Raw genomic sequence first — 19,410 nt, forward strand, 5'->3', positions numbered from 1 at the left:
CAGAAATAAGAACACTGTATTTGATAAAAAATACATATGTTTGAAATAAAGTAATAGACACACCAACAGGTATTAAATAGGTTAAACTGTGGAATAGGGTATGTGGAATAGGCTAACGGATATAAAACACTGAAATATGCCATGGTAAAGAGAGAGCGTCCACAACTCCAGTCCAGATTGCACTCACAGTTAGCACAGAAACTAAGCTGCCTCAGCTCCAATCAACGATCAACAGCTGATTAAAATTTTTTTAATGTTAAAATTGTAGACGTATGCTCAAACACAAGGTAAGTATCTCAGTGGACAAAAAATAAAACAAACACACAGAGTATAGAGTTTGGGAACTAAAGTAGATAGAGGCAAACAAGTTCTAATGAGATAATAGGAAACAAAACACCCTACATGTGACAGGTAACAAGAAGCCAGGCCCACTGTGGGAACTCAGAAAGTTGGCCAAAGCTACTACCCCCTGCCATAAACAACAATTTTTTAAAGCTGTAAACCCAAACAAGCACTGTGTCTGGGCTTGAAGCTTGATCAAAACTTTTCCAGGCAGGGATGAATGGGCATTCCAAGCAAAGCATTGTTTACAAAAGTGGAAAATTATGGGAGAGTTCAAGATGGTAGCATAAAAAGATCATGAACTGACCTCCTCCTACAGACATAAATGTACAACCACATATGGAACAGTTCCCCCAGAAAGGGATCTGAAAACTGAATGAACAGAACCTCCACAACAAAGGGTGAAATAAAAGGACAGCAATGAGATGTGTAGGACAGGCGAAGATATGAAAACCACACCCCAGCTTCAGCAATCCACAATTGAGAGGGACCACAAAGGCACGGATCCTTTCCCTGAGGAATGAGGGATTTGAGCACATCAGGCACCCCAACCCTTAGATCCTGCACAAGAGAGATGAGCCTCCAAAACACCTGGTTTTGCAAACCAACGGGAAATATGTCCAGGAAAGCTACAGGGAATAGAAAACCTGCTCTTAAAGGACTTGCACACAGATTGACTTGATCTGAAAACCAGTGCAAAAACACCAAATTGAAAAGTGCATAAGACCATAGGTGAAGGGGACTCACCTACTAATCTTGAAGCATCAGCCAGAGAGGAAGGAACCAGTTGGAATGCTCCCCACGGGCTGAGTCACTGGCAGGAGCCATTTATGTGATCTCAGGCTACCTTGCTAATACTGGTGCTGGAAGGCACCACTTTGGAATCCTCCACCAGTGGGCACATCCCACCAGGGGTGAGAGAGCACCTGCCAACCCCCACACCTCAGGTGGGCCTCATAGCTGCCCAAGCAACAGCCCCACCCACCAGCACCCCACGGCAGCTGTGTTCCCACAAACTGCATGTAGCCCACATAGGAGACACCCCTCGAGCACCTGGCTCTGGTGGCTAGGTAGGATTGTGCTTCTGAGCCCCATACGACATCTCCTAAATAAAGCCACTCCTTCAAGACTAAGAGAGATAGCTGATATACCTAATACATAGAAACAAACACAAAGAATTAGTCAACATGAGGAGACAGAGGAAGATATTCCAATCAAAAGAGTAAGTCAGAACCTCAAAAAAAGAACTAAACAAAACAGAGATAAGCAATCTACCTGATAAAAAGTTCAAAGTAATGGTCATAAAGACACTAAACGAACTCAGATGAAGAAAAAATTAGCACAGTGAGAACTTCAACAGAGAGAGAAAATATATGAAAGTACCAAACAGAAGTTATAACTGAACTGAAAAATATGCTAGAGGGGTTCTACAGCAAACTGGGTGAAGTAGAAGAACAAATCGGTCAGCAGAAAGATAAAACAATGGAACTCACCCAGACAGAGCAGGAAAATGAAATAAGTATTTTAAAAAGTGAAGACAGGGACTTCCCTGGTGGTCCAGTGGTTAAGAATCCACCTTCCAAAGCAGGGGACACGGGTTCAATCCTTGGTCGAGGAACTAAGATCCCACATGCCACAGGGCAACTAAGCCCACGTGCCGCAACCACTGAGCCTACTCATTCTGGAGCCCATGCACAGCAACTACAGAGCCCATGCACCACAACTAGAGAGAAGCCGCCGCACCGCAACAAAAGATCCCGCATGCCACAACTAAGACCCGACGCAGCCAAATAAATAAATATCTTTTTAAAATAATAAATAAAATAAAGATGAAAAATGAAGACACCTTAAGGGACCTTTGGGGCAACATCAAGCAGAATAACATTTGCATTATAGGGGTGCCAGAAAGAAAAGAGTGCAAGGGACAGAAAACCTACTTGAAGAAATAGTTGCTGAAAACATCCTTAATCAGGGGAAGGACACAGACATCCAGGTCCAGGAAGCACAGAGAGTTCCAAATAAGATGAACCCAAAGAGACACACATCAAGACACACTATAATTAAAACAGTAAAAAATAAATGATTAAGAGAGAATCCTAAAAGCAACAAATTGTTACATACAAGGAAAACCCTATAACTCTACAAGCAGATTTTTCAGCAGAGCCTTTACAGGCCAGAAGGGAGTGGCAGATCATATTCAAAGTGCTGAAAGAAAAAACTTCCAACCAAGAATTCTCTACACAGCAAAGTTATTCAGAATTGACGAAGAGATAAAGAGTTTCCCAGATGAGCAAAAGCTAAAGGTATTCATCACAACTAAACTGGGCCAACAAGAAATATTAATGGGACTTCTTTAAGCTGAAAAGAAATGGCACTAGTTAATAATAAGAAAACATATGAAAGTAAAAATCTCACTGTTAAAGGTAAATGTATGATAAAGGCAGAGGATCAATCACTTATAAAGCAAGCACAAAGGTTAAGAGACAAAAGTACTAAAAATAACTAAAATTACAATAATTAGTTACAGGATGCATAAAATAAAAAGAAGTAAAATGTGTCATCAAAAGTAGGGAACATGGGGAGGGAGTAAAAAGATAAAGCTTTGGAATGATTTCTAATTTAAGTTGCTAGCAACTTAAAACAGGCTACTACTTACACAGAATGTTATAGGTGAACCTCACAGTAACCACAAGGAAAAAACTTATAGTAAGTACACAAAAGAAAGTGAGAAAATCTAAACATAACACTAAAAGAAACCACACCAAAACACAAAGGAAAAGAGAGAAGAGAACTACAAAAATAGCCAGAAAACAATTAACAAAATGGCAATAAGCACATACTTATCAATAATTACCTTAAATGTAAATGGACCAAATTCAATATAGTCTTACCTCAAGAAACAAGAAATCCCCAATAAACAATCTAACCTTACATCTAAAGGAACTAGAAAAAGAAGAACAAATGCCAAAATTGGTAGATGGAAGGAAATAATAAAGATCAGAGCAGAAACAGAGACTAAAAAAAGAAAAAAAACAAGTTCAATGAAACTAAAAGCTGATCCTTTGAAAAGATAAATAAAATTGACGAACATTTAGCTAGACTCACCAGGAAAAAAAAGAAGACTCAAATAAGTAAAATCAGAGATGAAAGAGGAGATGTTATAACTAACACCACAGAAATACAAAGGATGTCTCATGATCTATGAATATATGCCAACAAATTGGACAACCTAAAGGAAATGGAAAATTTTTTTAAAACATACAATCTTCTAAGACTGAATGATGAAGAAATAGAAAAATCTGAATAGACCAATTACTAGTAAGGAGATTGAAACAGTAATCAAAAATCTCCCAACAAATCAAAGCCCAGAGCAGACAGATTTACTGGCGAATTCTAGAGCATTCAAAGATTTAATACCTATCCTTCTCAAATTCTTCAAAAAACTGAAAAGAAGGGAAGGCTTCCAAACACATTCTATGAAGCCAGCGTTAACCTGATACCAAAAGCAGACAAGGAGACCACAAAAAAAGAAAATTACAAGCCAATATCCTTGATGAACACAGATGCAAAAATCCTCAACAAAATGTTAGCAAACTGAATCCAAAAATGCATTAAAAGAAGCATACACCATGATCAAGTGGAATTTATTCCAGGGATGAAAGGATGGTTCAACATCCACAAATCAATCAACATGATACATCACATTAACAAAATGAAGGATAAAAATTATATGGTCATCTCAATAGATGCAGAAAAAACATCTGACAAAATTCAACATCAATTTATGATAAAAATTATCAACAAAGTAGGTAGAGAGGAAATATAACTTAACATAATAAAGGCCATATATGACAAATCCACAGCTAGTATCACACTAAACAATGAAAAACTGAAAGCTTTTCCTCTAAGATCAGTAAACAAGACAAGGATGCCCACTATTGTCACTTATTTTCAACATAGCATTGGAAGTCCTAGCCAAAGCAATTAGAAAAAAAAAGGAAATAACAGGTTTCTAAATCAGAAAGTAAAACTGTCACTATTTGCAGATGACATGATACATATAGAAAACCCTAAAGACTACACATACACATACACACACACACACACACACACACACACACAATGTCAGTACTAATAATATAATAAATGAATTTAGTGAAGTCACAGGGTACCAAATCAACATACAGAAGTCTGTGGCATTTCCACACCAACAACAAACTATCACAAAGAGAAGTTAAGGGACTTCCCTGGCAGTCCAGTGGTTAAGACTCCACACTTCCACTGCAGGGGGCACGGGTTTGATCCCTCGTTGGAGAACCAAGATCCCCGCGTGCCATGGCACGGCCGAAAAAGAAAAAGAAAGAGAAATTAAGAAAACAATCCCATGTATGGCTGCATCAAAAAGAGTAAAATACCTAAGAATAAATTCAACCAAGAAGGTGAAAGACCTGTTACAGTGAAAACTGTAAGACACTGATGAATGAAGTTGAAGACACAACCAAATGGAAAGATATTCTGTGTTCATGGATTGGATGAATTAATATTGTTAAAATGTCCATACTACCCACAGCAATCTACAGATTTGGTGCAATCCCTATCAAAATTCCAACAGCATATTTCACAGAACTAGAACAAATAATTCTAAAATGTGTATGGAACCACAGAAAAATCCCAAATAGTCAAAATAATCTTGAGAAAGAAGAAAAAAGCTTGGAGGTATCACACTCCCTGATTTCAAACTATACTATAAAGCTAGAGTAATAAGACAGTATGGTACTGACACAAAAACAGACACACAGATCAATGAAACAGAACTGAGAGTCCAAAAATGTAAACCTACACATATATGACAATTAATTTATAACAAAAGAGCAAAGAATATACCATGGAGAAAAGATAGTCTATTCAATAATGGGGCTGGGGAAAACGGACAGCCACATGCAAAAGAATGAAACAAGTAACTCAAAATGGATTAAAGACTTGAATGTAAGACCTGCAACCATGAAATTTCTAGAAGAAAACTTCACTGATATCAGTCTTTTTTTTTGTCATTTAAGCAGTGAGTTTTATTTTGTTTTTGTTTTTTATGAATTATTTATTTTTAATTGAGTTTTTTAATAATTTTTGAGATATATTTGACATATAACATTATATTAGTTTCAGGTGTACAACATAATGATTCAGTATTTGTATATGTTGCAAAATGATCACCACAATAAGTCTGGTTAACATTTATTGATATCAGTCTTAGCAATGTTTCTGTGGCTCTGACTCCAAAGACAAGTGAAAGAAAAGCAAAAATAAACAAATGGGATTATATCAAACTAAAAAGCTTCTGTACAGCAAAGGAAACCATCATCAAAACAAAAAGGCAATCTACTGTATGGGAGAAGACATTTGCAAATGTCATATATCGGATAAGGGGTTAATATCTGAAATCTACAAAAATCTCATACAACTCAACAACAAAAAAACCACCAAATCAAAAAATGAGCAGAGGACCTGAACAGACATTTTTCCAAAGAAGACACACAGACGGCCAACAGGCACATGAAAGGATGTTCACGATCACTAATTATTAGGGAAATGGAAATCAAAACCACAATGAGATATCACCTCACACTTGTCAGAAAAGACAAGAAATAAATGTTTGAGAGGGTGTGGAGAAAAAGGAACCCTGAACTAGTGGTGGGACTATAAATTGTGCAGGCACTATGAAAAACAGTATGGAGGTTACTCAAAAAATTAAGACTAGAACTACCATATGACCCAGCTGTTTCACTTCTGCCTGTTTATCTGCAAAACACAAAACCACTCATTCAAAAAGATACATGCACCCCTATACATTACAGCATTATTTACAACAGCCAAGATATGAAAAAGAAACTAAGTGTCCATTAAGGATGAATGGATAAAGAAGAAATGGCATACACATATATATATACACACACACACACACACACACACACACACACACACAGGACTACTCCTCAGCCATAAAAAAAGAATGAAATTCTGCCATTTGTGACCACATGGATAGACCTTGAAGGTATTATGCTAAATGAAATAAGTCAGACAGAGAAAAACAAATACCATATGATTTTGCTCATACACAGAATCTAAAAAAAAAAAAAAAAACAAATGAACAAATAAAATAAAACTAAAACAAACTCATAGATACAGAGAACAGATTACTGGTTACCAGAAGGAAAGGGGGTTGGGAAGTGGGCAAAATGGGTAAAGGGGGTCAACTGTATGGTGATGGGTAGCAACTAGACTTGTGGTGGTGATCACTTTGTAGTGTACACAGATGTCAAATCATAATGATATACACCTGAAACATATAATTCTTAAAAATTTTAAGTGAAAAATTACAAGCAAACTATGTTTAAAACAAAGAACAGGTTAACTAAATTGTGACATACCCAACTCAACAAAACTGACAGTTAAAAATGACAAGGGTGGGGGACTTCCCTGTCAGTCCAGTGGTTAAGACTCCACACTTCCACTGCAGGGGGCATAGGTTCAATCCCTGGTGAAGAAACTAGGGTCCCGCATGCCACGCTGCACAGCCAAAAATTTTTTTTAATTTTTTAAATTGTTTTTAAAAGTGACAAGGGTGAAGATTGTGCAAAGAAATTATAACACATGTGATATAATGTTGAATTTGTAAGACAGGCAAAATACAAAGTTTGGATATATTATGATTTCAGTTATGCAAAGATATAAACACAGATTGAAAGGTCACAGAAGACTGATGTGTTTTACATCAGGGCTATTTTTGTTATTACTACTTTTCCTCTATGTTGCTGAAAGAATAAGATTTGTGCTGATGATTTAGTTAACCACCTACCCATCTCCTCTCAAAAATTTTTATTAGTGTGGTCATATTTTTTTTTAATTTTCAGATTTTTTTAATTAAAAAATATTTGGGCTAGCAAAAGATCCAAATGATTAGAGTTATCAAACACCTATCATTAATGCTTAGTGGTGTCAGCCAAACAGATCAAAATTTGAAAACATGGGGGAAAAAGGTTATATGGTATTCAAAGTATTTATTGCAACCAAATAAGAATAGATGCCTGCAATATATTTGGCTACCTTAGGTTGTTGATAATATAAAAATACATTCCTACTACCAACAACTAGAAGATCAACATAAAGCAGCATTAATCTCTCCAAAAACTACTTTCAAAAATCACATACAAGTTTTTGAAGAAAGAACAGCACTTAACTGGGAAAAAAAAAGTTACTATTCACTGTACGCAATACCTTGAAAGGTAGTATCACTATCAAAGAAGTTTTAACAACATGAAGTTTCTTTAAAATGCATTTTATCTATTTCAGACTAGTTGTTTATTAAATACAACTTTAAAAATCTACTTGTGAGAATCATAACTACACTGGTGTAATCCAAAGCAACCAATAGCTATGTCTTCCAATTATGACTGAAAATCTAATAGCAAAGAAAAACAATCAAAACAAACATCTAGTAGCATATAAAAAACACCTATTTTATAGATGAATAACAAAAGTTTTTCTAATATCTGGTGATATACTGAGTCAGAGCTTCCAAACTCAACATATTCTCCCTACATATAACTCTCCCCCTACATACGACTTCACTACAGAGAAGGTCAAGCAGGAAGACAGCAATAATTTCATTGAGAACATAACTCAGTTTTACAACCTAATTGCTACTAAAAATAAAGAACCTCATCTCTAAATCATACCTATCTTCAAAGCACTAAAACCAACTAAAAGAATAACTAGTCTTTGCACACAGAAGAGATGTAGTAAATGCTTAATAAGCAAATGCACAACCCATACCACTCTAGCTGAAACTAGAATGGGAACAAGGCAAACCAGCAGAAGCTGAGTTAGTAACACATTAATTGCCAGAAAAAGGTGAGTTGACTAGAAATAAAATATTGCTTTTACGAAAATCTTTGAAAAAAAATTGTTGTAAGATACTAAACACACCTTATACTTAGCAAAATTATTTCTGAAACTGGAAAGGATACAAGTATTAGAAATTAAATGACATACAACCTCAAAACCTTGGAGACTTACAAGACATCGACAAGGATTTCTTATAAAATGTAACTTTCAGCATTGATTTTGTCACTGTTTCACCCTCCTCCCACCATAAAGACCAATTAGGAAAATTTTCACAAATTCAAGAAGTTTGAAAAGCCATCTATTATATTCAGACCTTAAGAAGGGTGTTTTTGGGACTTCCCTGGTGGCACAGTGGTTAAGAATCCGCCTGCCAATGCAGGGGACACGGGTTTGAGCCCTGGTCTCGGAAGACTCCACATGCCCTGGAGCAACTAAGCCTGCATGCCACAACTACTGAGCCTGCGCTCTGGAGCCCACAAGCCCCAACTACTGAGCCCACGTGCCACAAATACTGAAGCAGGCGCACCTAGAGCCCGCGCTCCGCAAAAAGAGAAGCCACAGCGATGAGAAGCCCACACACCACAATGAAAAGTAGGCTCCACTCGCCGCGACTAGAGAAAGCCCGTGCACAACAATGAAGACCCAATGCAGCCAAAAATAAAACAAATAAATCAAAAAAAAAAAAAAAGAAGGGTGCTTTAAATACATTACCTGATCCTTGTACTATAAATGAATAATCAAAGATTTCTTAGGGCCCTCACTATCTCTTTCTTACTATTAAGAACTAAGAACTTTGCACATACAGATGAACTGAAAAGGTATATTTGCAAATGACAATTTTCTTATTTCATGGAAAGCATTCCAGGGCTTCCAGGGAATTTTCATGTTCAACCTCTTAGCTTACCATACACTGTCAGGTGATCTCACTTATTCCCTTAACTTTACTTATCCCCCAATGCAGACAAAAATAAAATTCTAAATCTAATCCAGATCTCTGCTGAACTTCAAATTCATATTTTCCTTTCCTGCTAAATATCTCTACCAGAGTGCCGTGAAAGCACACTACAGTCATTTTATTCAAAACCAAATTCATTATCTGTTCTCATAAACCTTTTATCCATCTGCATTCTCTACCTGAACTTACAGAAATATCACATACCCATCTTGTTTAAATCCAAAGCATTACCCTTAACTCCCCTCTTTCTCAACCTTCACATCCAATCACCAAGTTAACTGAATCACCTACATAAATTTTGAATCTATCCTTTCTTCATCTCCTTTGCCATTAACTCAGTTCAAGACTTCATCATCTCTCACCTGGACTATAAAAGAGAGACTAATTGATTTCCCAAAGCACCTCAAACGAATCATTTCCAAAATCAAACCACGTATCTCAACCCTTTACCACCCCAGGGAAAAAGTTTTCTTTTCCTCCTATGTTCTCTAGCTTAGTTAATAATAATCCTCATTTATTTAAAACCTCAGCTAAAGTCTAACTGAACTCGAATTGATATCTATACACCAATGTTCATCGCAGCATTCACAATAGCTAAAGGGTGGAAACGACCCAAATGTCTACCGATAGATGTATGGATAAACAAAATGTGGTATATGCATACAGTAGAATATTATTCAGCCTTTCAAAGGAAGGAAATTCTAATACATGCTACAACATGGATGAACCCAGGAAGCATTAGTCTAAGTGAAATAAGCCAGACACAGAAGGACCAATATGTATGACTCCACTAATATGAGCACCTAGAATAATCAAATTCATAGAGACAGAAAGCAAAACAGTGGTTGCCAAAGGCTGGGATAGGGGGAATAAGGAGTTGTTTAATGGTACAGAATTTCAGTTTGGGAATGATAAAAACATTCTGGAAATAGATAGCTGTAATGGTTGCACAACAATATGAATGTACTTAATGCCACTAAACTTTATACTTTAAAATGATAAAAATGCTAAATTTCATGTTACAATTTTTAATTTCTTTTAAATTTTAAACCTAACTGAATCTCAAGTTAATGCTATAGCCACACAAAGAATATAATTATTTCAAGTGTTTTAAGAACACAATGTTTTGACTTTATAGCCTTAGCGAGCTATAGTATAAGGACAAAAAGAACTGCTAAAAAAAAATTAGTAAAACTGATTCAGTAAGCTTATTAACAGTAATATTAGTATTGTTATTTTAAAGCTATGTTATATATATTTTTAGGAAAAAATAATTATGTTAACGTTAAGAGCCAAGATGTTCAGTATAAAATTTCAAAATACAAACTCAAAGAAGGAAAAAATACTTTAATTTGAACTCATGTTGTTTTGCTTTTTAAATCTGTCCATATGTACATGTGTGTGTGTGTGTATATATATATATATATATATATATATATATATATCTCCTAGTTCTTATCTTAAATGCTTAAAAGCAATGACAACACAGAAGCAATGAGAACCCTAAGTGCCCAGACAGTGGTATTTAAATAGCATTCCCCATTAAAAGGAACCAGGACTCTTTGGAGAAATGGATGATTCCAGCCTGGAGGAGAAATTTTACTAGATGAACCTGGCACATGTTGTGCCACAAAGCAAGGAAGTTATCAAACACTAACAGGGTCCTGTCAAAATGACAAAAGTCACCTTGAAGGCACTTCTACTAGGTAAAGCTGGGACAATTTGCATACCAAAAAACCACACTGACTTCAATTGACTGAAACCCACTAAATATATATAAATCCTTGAGTTCATGAAATATATTTAAAAATCCATGAGTGCTTCTTCCTCTTCCGGGGATGGTATCTAGAGGCATTCAGGATGGTCCAGTGTTTGAGACACCATCGTAGGCTATCCTACAATACAGCCTCTAACAAAACCAGGCTGTCCCAAACCCCTGGTGTTTACCTTTATACCAAGAAGGTTGGGAAAGCACCAAAATCCACATGTGGCGTGTGCCCAGGCCAACTTTGAGGAGTTTGTGCTGTGAGACCTAAAGCTCTTACAAGGTTGTCTAAAACGAAAAAACGTATCAGCCAGGCCTATGGTGGTTCCATGTGTGTTTTAAATGTGTCCATGACAGGAACAAGCACGCTTTCCTTACTGAGGAACATAAAATCGTTGTGAAAGTGTTGAAAGCACAAGCACAGAGTCAGAAAGCTAAATTTAAAAAATGAAGTTTTTCTGAGTAATTAAAAAATTAAAAGGCAAAAAAAAAAAAATCCATGAGTTCTCTTTCCTCAAGGAAAGAGAAAGTCAAAAGACAAACAAGCAAGCCTCATTGATCACTACTAGAGTAGTGTATCGATTCTTATTCTGAAAATTCATAATTAAAGAAAAAGAATTAAGCATTTATCCTGACCATCCAGTATACTCTGAAATTCATGGCAACCAAATCACCCTGGTTTAAACTGAAAAGTTCTTTACAGAAAAATGTCAGTTAATATATGTAGAAGAAATTAAAAATCTGGAAAATCAACAGTCTGCAACTGTTGATGGAATCAGTCTTTCTAACTTAAGTGACATCAATAAAACCTTTCCTTAGACAAGAAATCTTTCTGTACTTTAAACTGTTATATCTCTTATTTATACTTCTCTTGTAACACTTACCAATACAAGGAAGAAGAAAGTGGTGGTAGATTGTTACAGTAATGACTCTCAATGAATCACACCTATGTTTTAATGCCCTTGCAATTCTCCTGTGTAATCCTCTCCCACATGGGCTCTGGCAATGAGACTTGCCTTGGCTGATGGCAGAGTAGCAAATAACATACAAGTAGAGTGCACAATGGGATATGCTCCCTCATTGCTGGAAACTCTTCTGTCACCACACAAGCCCAGGCTAACCTTGGACACATGTGACCCAAGGAATATTATCAACAATATGAGAGAGGCTGTTAGACTATCACCCCAATCAAACCAACAGATAACTCCAGCTGTATTAGTAACTCCAAGAGAGACCAGCAGAAGAACCATTCAGCTTAGCCTAGCCAAAACTGGTGATCTAGAGAATCTAGAGCAAATAAAATGATGGTGGTTTTAAGCCAAAGCCAAAGTCAAAGTTTGGGGATGGTTTATTATGCAGCAATAGACACAATTAGATACAGTAAATATAATGTCATATCTTCTCCACAAGAGAGAAAAGAAACCTTTCTGAGGATGGAAGTCTTATAAAGAATGAGGTATTCATCAAATTTCCTAGTAAGGACACAATAAAAATACCCCCTGAGTTTAACTAACACACAATACTTCTCATTACATTAAAAAGAATTAATGTAACTACTCCAAGATTTACATTATTCTATTTTCCATTGTTTCTTTTTAAACTTTCTAAGTTAAACAAGAGACTAGAAGACTAAACTGCCAATCTGGTTTTCAGGGTATTTGAATAAAATCAAAAAACTGTTTTTTGGGGGTTTTTTTGCGGTACGCGGGCCTCTCGCTGCTGTGGCCTCTCCCGTTGCGGAGCACAGGCTCCGGACGCACAGGCTCAGCGGCCATGGCTCACGGGCCCAGCCGCTGCGCGGCATGTGGGAACTTCCCGGACCGGGGCACGAACCCGTGTCCCCTGTATCGGTAGGCGGACTCTCAACCACTGCGCCACCAGGGAAGCCCACAAAAAATTTTTTTTCTTTGACAATACTCATTGGTGGAAAGAGTATTGCAAAACCAACACTCTCAAACATTGCTTATGGGAGTGTAACTAAATACAAAAAATATGCATACTCTCTCACTCACTGCTAGGAAATTACCCAGTGGACAAATTCATTAAAGGACCACCTATATATGTATAGCAAGCATGCTCACTGCAGTGTTATTTGTTAGCAAAACTGGAAACAAACTAAATGTCCTTCAATAGAGAAATGATTAAATTTTAATAATCCATATAATAAAATATAATGTAGTTATTAAAATAAATAATAAGAGGCAGTTCTGAAAGTGCTGATACTGAAAGCTCTCCAAACTATATTAAGTGAAAAAAATCAAATTCATATAGTATAATGTTAATGGATATATGCATTAAAACTTTGTGGAAAAATACACAAGAAACTATTAGCACTGATTACTGGGAAGGACCTTCTACTTTTCACTTTATATCTTCTATACTCCTAATCCTTAACTCCTGTCAGCCTCAAACTTCATATAAAATTTGTCTCTTAAGTCCTTTCCTGCTTGCTCTCAATCTTCAACCTTGAGAATGGTCACTAATACTCTTTGTTCTAATCTCCATTACAAATCTAACAACTTTAAACTTGTTTACAACTCATTTTTGGTAATTCCTTTTTTTTTTGTCCTCTGAGTTCCTTCTCATTGCTCCACCTTCTTCTTAAAACCGAATATATCCCAATCTATATCAAATCCTGATGTAGAAGACTTACTCAGACTGTTGCAGTACGACCTTGACCCACCATGTAACTCCACAGATGCTTTTCTATCCATCATAAAACCATGTACAATAGTAAGATTCTTTACAAATATACCACATTTAACACTAATTCATTTACATCAGCTTTCAACTGAAAATAATTCCTATTTTTTTAAATGTGAGCAGTTCCGCCTAACCTAGAGCCATCTACAACTTTAATAAGCATCAAATAGTCACCCCCGTTGTTAAATTACTAATGGTGAATTGAGTGCAATTCCTATTCGTCTTTCTAAGGTGTCTCTAAGAGGCTATATTCCCCCGTTGCACCTGATTCCAGCCTACTCCAAAATTTCTCAAGTGCCAGCACACAATATACTTCCGCATCCTAAGTCTTCCCTGCCTAACCTAGTGACATAGACTACGATACATACAATACAGTATGCCAGAGAAGGAGGGTGAGAAGCATATACTTATCTAAATGCAATTGGCTCTTGTTTTCAGCAGGGCATATCAAGCGTCCCCAAAACAAAAGTACATCTAAATCTGATTCATAAAATAATACTGATTCATAAAATACTGATTCATAAAACATACTGATTCATAAAACAGTAAAATAAAACAAAAAAAACATTAAAAAAACATAAAAAAAAACATAAAAAAAATACTGATTCATAAAACAGTAGCTGGAGTCACACAGACCTGCATTCAACTTCCAGTTTACCCACTTAGAAGCTTTGTAAAAGTACTTAACCTCTGTAAGCCCCAAATTCCCATTTGTAAAGTGGAACTAATGTCAGCCTCAAAGAACTGTTGGGAGGATTAAATGAAATAGTATGCATACAACGTTTAAATCGGTGCCTGGCATTTGTTAGATATACTATAAGTAGTAGATACTTACATTATTACTAAGTGCACTCATAAAAAAAAGACCTAGAATCAAAATTTAAAAGCTGGAAAACATCTCAGAAATCATGTTCCAACTGTAACACTCCATAGATGAGGAAACGAAGCCCTAGAAAGTACAACTGGCTTACCTGACATCATGCTATCTAACGATAGAGTTGCAATTAAAACTTAGGTTTCCAAGTCCTAATTCAATATCCTCTCTACTGTCTCAAATATTTCTTGGCCATCTCTCTGATACCCATCAAGACACTTAATTTCTCTAATCTCAACTTCTTCAATGACAAACTACAGAGACAGGACAAGATCATGGGTCTTTCTAGCTCCAAAATTCTCATTCCATGATTCATGTGGGCCTTAAACTGGCTAACTTAAAAGCATGCCCATAGAAACAAAGTCAAATATATTTCCAATTTTTATATATGCTTAGCTTTCTTATGCATACTTTCAAAACTCTAAAATTTAGTTAGTGGTTATTAATAGGTATATGAAAGCAGTCAAGTCAGAAAAAAAAGGCAGCCTAGTCAATAAGAGACTGAGACAATCAAAACTAATTATAGATAAGTTACTAGCAACTAAATTGGGTTTATAGACATCATACAATTAACTCAATATTAAGTGAAAGAATAAAAGACTTTAATATCTAACACTTTTTAAATATCTAACATGTAATTAAATATCTAACATATAATTAAAATTGATTCACATATTTTAAGCAAGTTTAGGCTATCAGGTGTCTTGATTCAATAAATATGGAGAGACAGACACAAAAATATATCAAAATAAGAATTCAGAACCTGGGGGAGAATGGATACATGTATATGAAAGGCTGACTCACTTTACTGTGCACCTGAAACTATCACAACATTGTTAATCGGCTATACTCCAATATAAAATTTAAAGTTTTTATAAAAAAAAAGGTGCTTGCCCATCTCTCAGGACCGACTGACCTATGTTCGACTGCTGTTCACATGCAACCCTTCTCTACTTTGGCCTTCAAAGTTCTCATCTGAATATTTGCTACTACCTCCAAGATCTGCACCTGCAGCGGCTCCACCTGGGCCCACACCCTAGGCTTCAAGGCTCAACGCAGCCCTCCTACCTGTCTCAGAGCGGGGGGGTGGGGTGTGTGTGTGTGGAAACGACGACTACACCCCACCCCAAGGGAGGATGGCCCACACTCCTGCTCCCGTCCCTCACACGGCACTTTTCATTTTTTAAGTCTTAAAATCACTTGAGAGAGCTGGGAAAGGTGCTAATAATAAAATTTCCTAAACAGAGAATCTGTGGGCCATACTCAAAATCCCAAAATGTGCTTGAAGACCTACTATGTAAAAACTTCAGAATCTAACAAAAATCCTAATCTACTGGCTATGGATTCCTGTTATAAAAAATATGTAGAATGTCAGTTTCAAAGAAGTGGAACATAATATTTATAAAATTAAAATCCATCCTGAATATTATCATCTTTTACGATGCAAAAATCCCTGAGAAAGACTATCCAAATAGCAGATGACTCGTAATTCAGGTTCCCAAGGAAACAGAGTTTGAGATTGATATCTGCAAGCAGGTTTACTGGGGAGTGCTCTCAAGAACACCTGTGTAGGCACAGAGGCAGCATGACTGGGCCAAGGGAGAAGCTGAACAGTATTGATCAATAACAGTTGCAAGAGCAGCCTCAGCTAAGCCTAGTAAGAGTCCTGAAGGTAGAATGACCCTTCATGTTAGTCTCTAATCAAGGCAAGAGGATGATTCTTTTCATCCCCCACCATTAACCAGGAATGAAATGCAGGCGGCTTCCAGGAAGGGGACATAAACTTGGGTGAGGCAGCCATGACCCCAAGCAACTAAGAGAATGTGTCTCTATCCTGAAGGGGAATCTATGGCCCACACCAAAGCATCCACTAAAATGAATGTACCTTACTTGCATTTGAGACACGCATAAAGGGCTATACACTGGGGAAAGGGAGTGGCAGAGGGAACTCAACAGAAAAGGAGACCTACTCTCTTCTGGAGGCTACTATGTGGCAGGTGCTGTGATAGTCATGTTACATGAGCTATGGGATTTTATCACTGAATCCTTGCTTCCTGAAGACAGTGTTTTTTCTCAGCAAAGAGGCTAGGAAACAGGGTAAAAGGTATCAGGATTTGTTATGTAACACTTAAAATGCTACTTTGGGGTTGCAAATGGTCTGCAGACTCAAAATCCTGGTACTTCCGTGATTTTCAACTAATACTTTTACCCTGAAAAGCACTTCAAAAATCACCTAGGTGGTGCCCTCATTGAACAGATAAGGAAAGTGAAGCCAGGAGAAGCTCATGATTTGCCTAAGATCACACTGATAGCAGAATTTAGAACGTGGACTCAAGTCTTTTGATTCCAAATTCAGTGATTTCTCTACTTGATGTGATGTCTTTACATTCAAAAACTTAACAAAATCAAAATAACCCAGAGACATGAATCTTATTGTAAAGCTCAGAATATCAACTTCTCCTAGATCATTTGTACTTGCAAAATCAGGCACATAAGAAACTTGAGTTTTACACTAGTTAAAGAAATGTCAATTGGTAGTGTGCTAAATGAAATATTATATCTTTCTATTAATAATAATAATAGCTAACTTACAACCTCTGTGACAGGCACAACATCAAGATCTTTATTCACATTATATCATTTAATCATCACAACAATCCTTTGGATAAAATTAAAGGAATTGTTCCCATTTAACCAAGGGGGAAAAATAAGGTTAAAGAAACTAAGTAAGTTGCTAGCTAAGATTACAAATGTAATAATGCACAGAGCTGGAGATTCCACCTGACTTAAACAAAATGCTCTCAAAATTAAAACATCCACTATGCTACAAGCCCTATGCTTCTTCTCAATTTTCCTTTTCTGAACTTTTCAGACTTCCATGATGTACATGATTTATTTTTATAACCAGAAATATATTCTTTTATTATTTCTAAATATTCCATTTTAAAACTAAATCATTGCTTTGAATATTTGGAAGTTGCAAACAGATATAACAAGGTTTCATCAGAAAAATTAATGTCTTATAGAACAAAATAAACCCATACTTCCTTATCAGAGGTCCAATTCAATACAATTACCTCTTAATCAATCCCCCACAACAGAGTGTGTTTTGGCATAGCACTACACAAAGTCAGGAATTCTTAATTAATTAATTTATTTTACATTTATTTTTGGCTGTGTTGGGTCTTCGTTTCTGTGCGAGGGCTTTCTCCAGTTGCGGAGAGCAGGGGCCACTCTTCATCGCGGTGCGCGGGCCTCTCACTGTCAGGGCCTCTCCCGTTGCGGAGCACAGGCTCCAGGCGCGCAGACTCAGTAGCCGTGGCTCACGAGCCTAGCCGCTCCGCGGCATGTGGGATCTTCCCGGACTGGGGCACGAACCCGAGTCTCCTGCATTGGCAGGCGGATTCTTAACCACTGCATCACCAGGGAAGCCCCACAAAGTCAGGAATTCTTAAAACACTTTCCAAATATTATTTAGCTAATAAAGTCCCAATAAGGTATCACTGAGGTGCTAGAAAAACTTATATTAGCATACTTATGTAAAACTTAACCATAGTCTAATATTAAACATTGAAACGAGGGAAAGGATGTGGTTTTTATTAAACTCCATCTGCTGCTATGACCCATGCAATACTTAAACAGATGTCTATGCAACTAAGTCATTCATGTTCAGTATGTCAATCAGTCACAGTGTAAGCAATGGCCATGGATCTATCCCAAAGTAAGTTATCCTACCACAGCCCATATTGAGAACATAGTCCAAGACAGCCAGGGTATATGACCCCATGTCTACTGCCAATCGACCAAATGTGATCACCTGGACCCAAAAGCAGCCATTCACAAGCTAGCTAGCAACCAATAAAATGGCTCAGTGGCAAAACACACACACAAACAAACAAACCCCAGTGGGAACAATGAACTACTGCTGAGCTCCATGCTTAGGCCTTTAAACTGCAAACTATGAAGAGAAATGACTAGTCACACAGAGACTTCCCTGGTGGTCCAGTGGTTAAGACTCCACGCTTCCAATGCAGGGGCCCAGGTTCGATCCCTGGTCAGGGAACTAGATCCCGCGTGCCTCAACGACGAGCCCGAATGCCACAACTAAAAAAGGTCCCACATGCCACAACGAAGATCCCACGAGCCGCAACAAAGATCTTGCACGCGGCAACGAAGATCTCACGTGCTGCAACTAAGACCCAGTGCAGCCAAATAAATAAATAAATATTAAAAAAAAAAATTAGCCACACAAACTGGCACTAAACAGATACACATCAAAGTCATGAGGTAAATAAGAGTACAGGAGGGACTTAAGTAAATCAAAGTTATAACCCAGGCAAAGTTTCAAAACACCACTGACTCTTGAGAATGCAGAAGCTATGAAGGAAAAAACTAGAATAGAGGGTAAGAAAATTAGCTGGCACCAAATGAACCTAACCAGAACTATAATCACTATTTCAGAGCCACAGTAAAGCTTATTTCTAGAATAATCTGTAAAAGATGTGTTTCATGGTATCACAATTCCTAAAAGGAGGAATCCTATGAATCAAATGACCTCACTCCACTCTCAACCTCAGCTGACTAAACCAGCAGCAGACACCTGACCCAGAGGAAGTAACTCCATTACTGTCCAGCCAGAGACCTACGCATGACCCAACAAGAAAAGATGAGGAGGACATTTTTGATTCTTCTCGTTGGGGTTTGGAAATTGAGCCAGTTGGCTATGCAAAGGTAAGGTGAAAAGCAAGTAGAATCATGTGGTCAGATGGCCATCTGAGGTCTTGAGCATACTAAGCAAGGAGTAGCAAGGAGGATGGACACAGAAATGCAGAGGCAAAATGCCAGTGGTCCAGGAGATTGTGTGAGACA

General features: G+C 37.1%; 1 protein-coding gene, 1 non-coding gene and 1 pseudogene across 8 annotated transcripts in view; 2 read left to right on the forward strand and 1 right to left on the reverse strand.

Annotated features, from left to right (window-relative positions):
* Nucleotides 1–19,410, reverse strand: part of EEA1 (early endosome antigen 1) — a 143,849-nt gene that overhangs the window by 112,278 nt on the left and 12,161 nt on the right. The gene's annotated exons all lie outside the window — the stretch shown is intronic.
* LOC117201163 (60S ribosomal protein L34-like) lies at nucleotides 10,768–11,415 on the forward strand (annotated as a pseudogene).
* On the forward strand, nucleotides 18,533–18,604 carry TRNAW-CCA (transfer RNA tryptophan (anticodon CCA)). Its single transcript has one exon. It is a non-coding gene; the product is annotated as a tRNA-Trp (tRNA).

Source organism: Orcinus orca, chromosome 11 (assembly GCF_937001465.1).
Source record: "Orcinus orca chromosome 11, mOrcOrc1.1, whole genome shotgun sequence".
NCBI classification, from domain to species: domain Eukaryota; kingdom Metazoa; phylum Chordata; class Mammalia; order Artiodactyla; family Delphinidae; genus Orcinus; species Orcinus orca.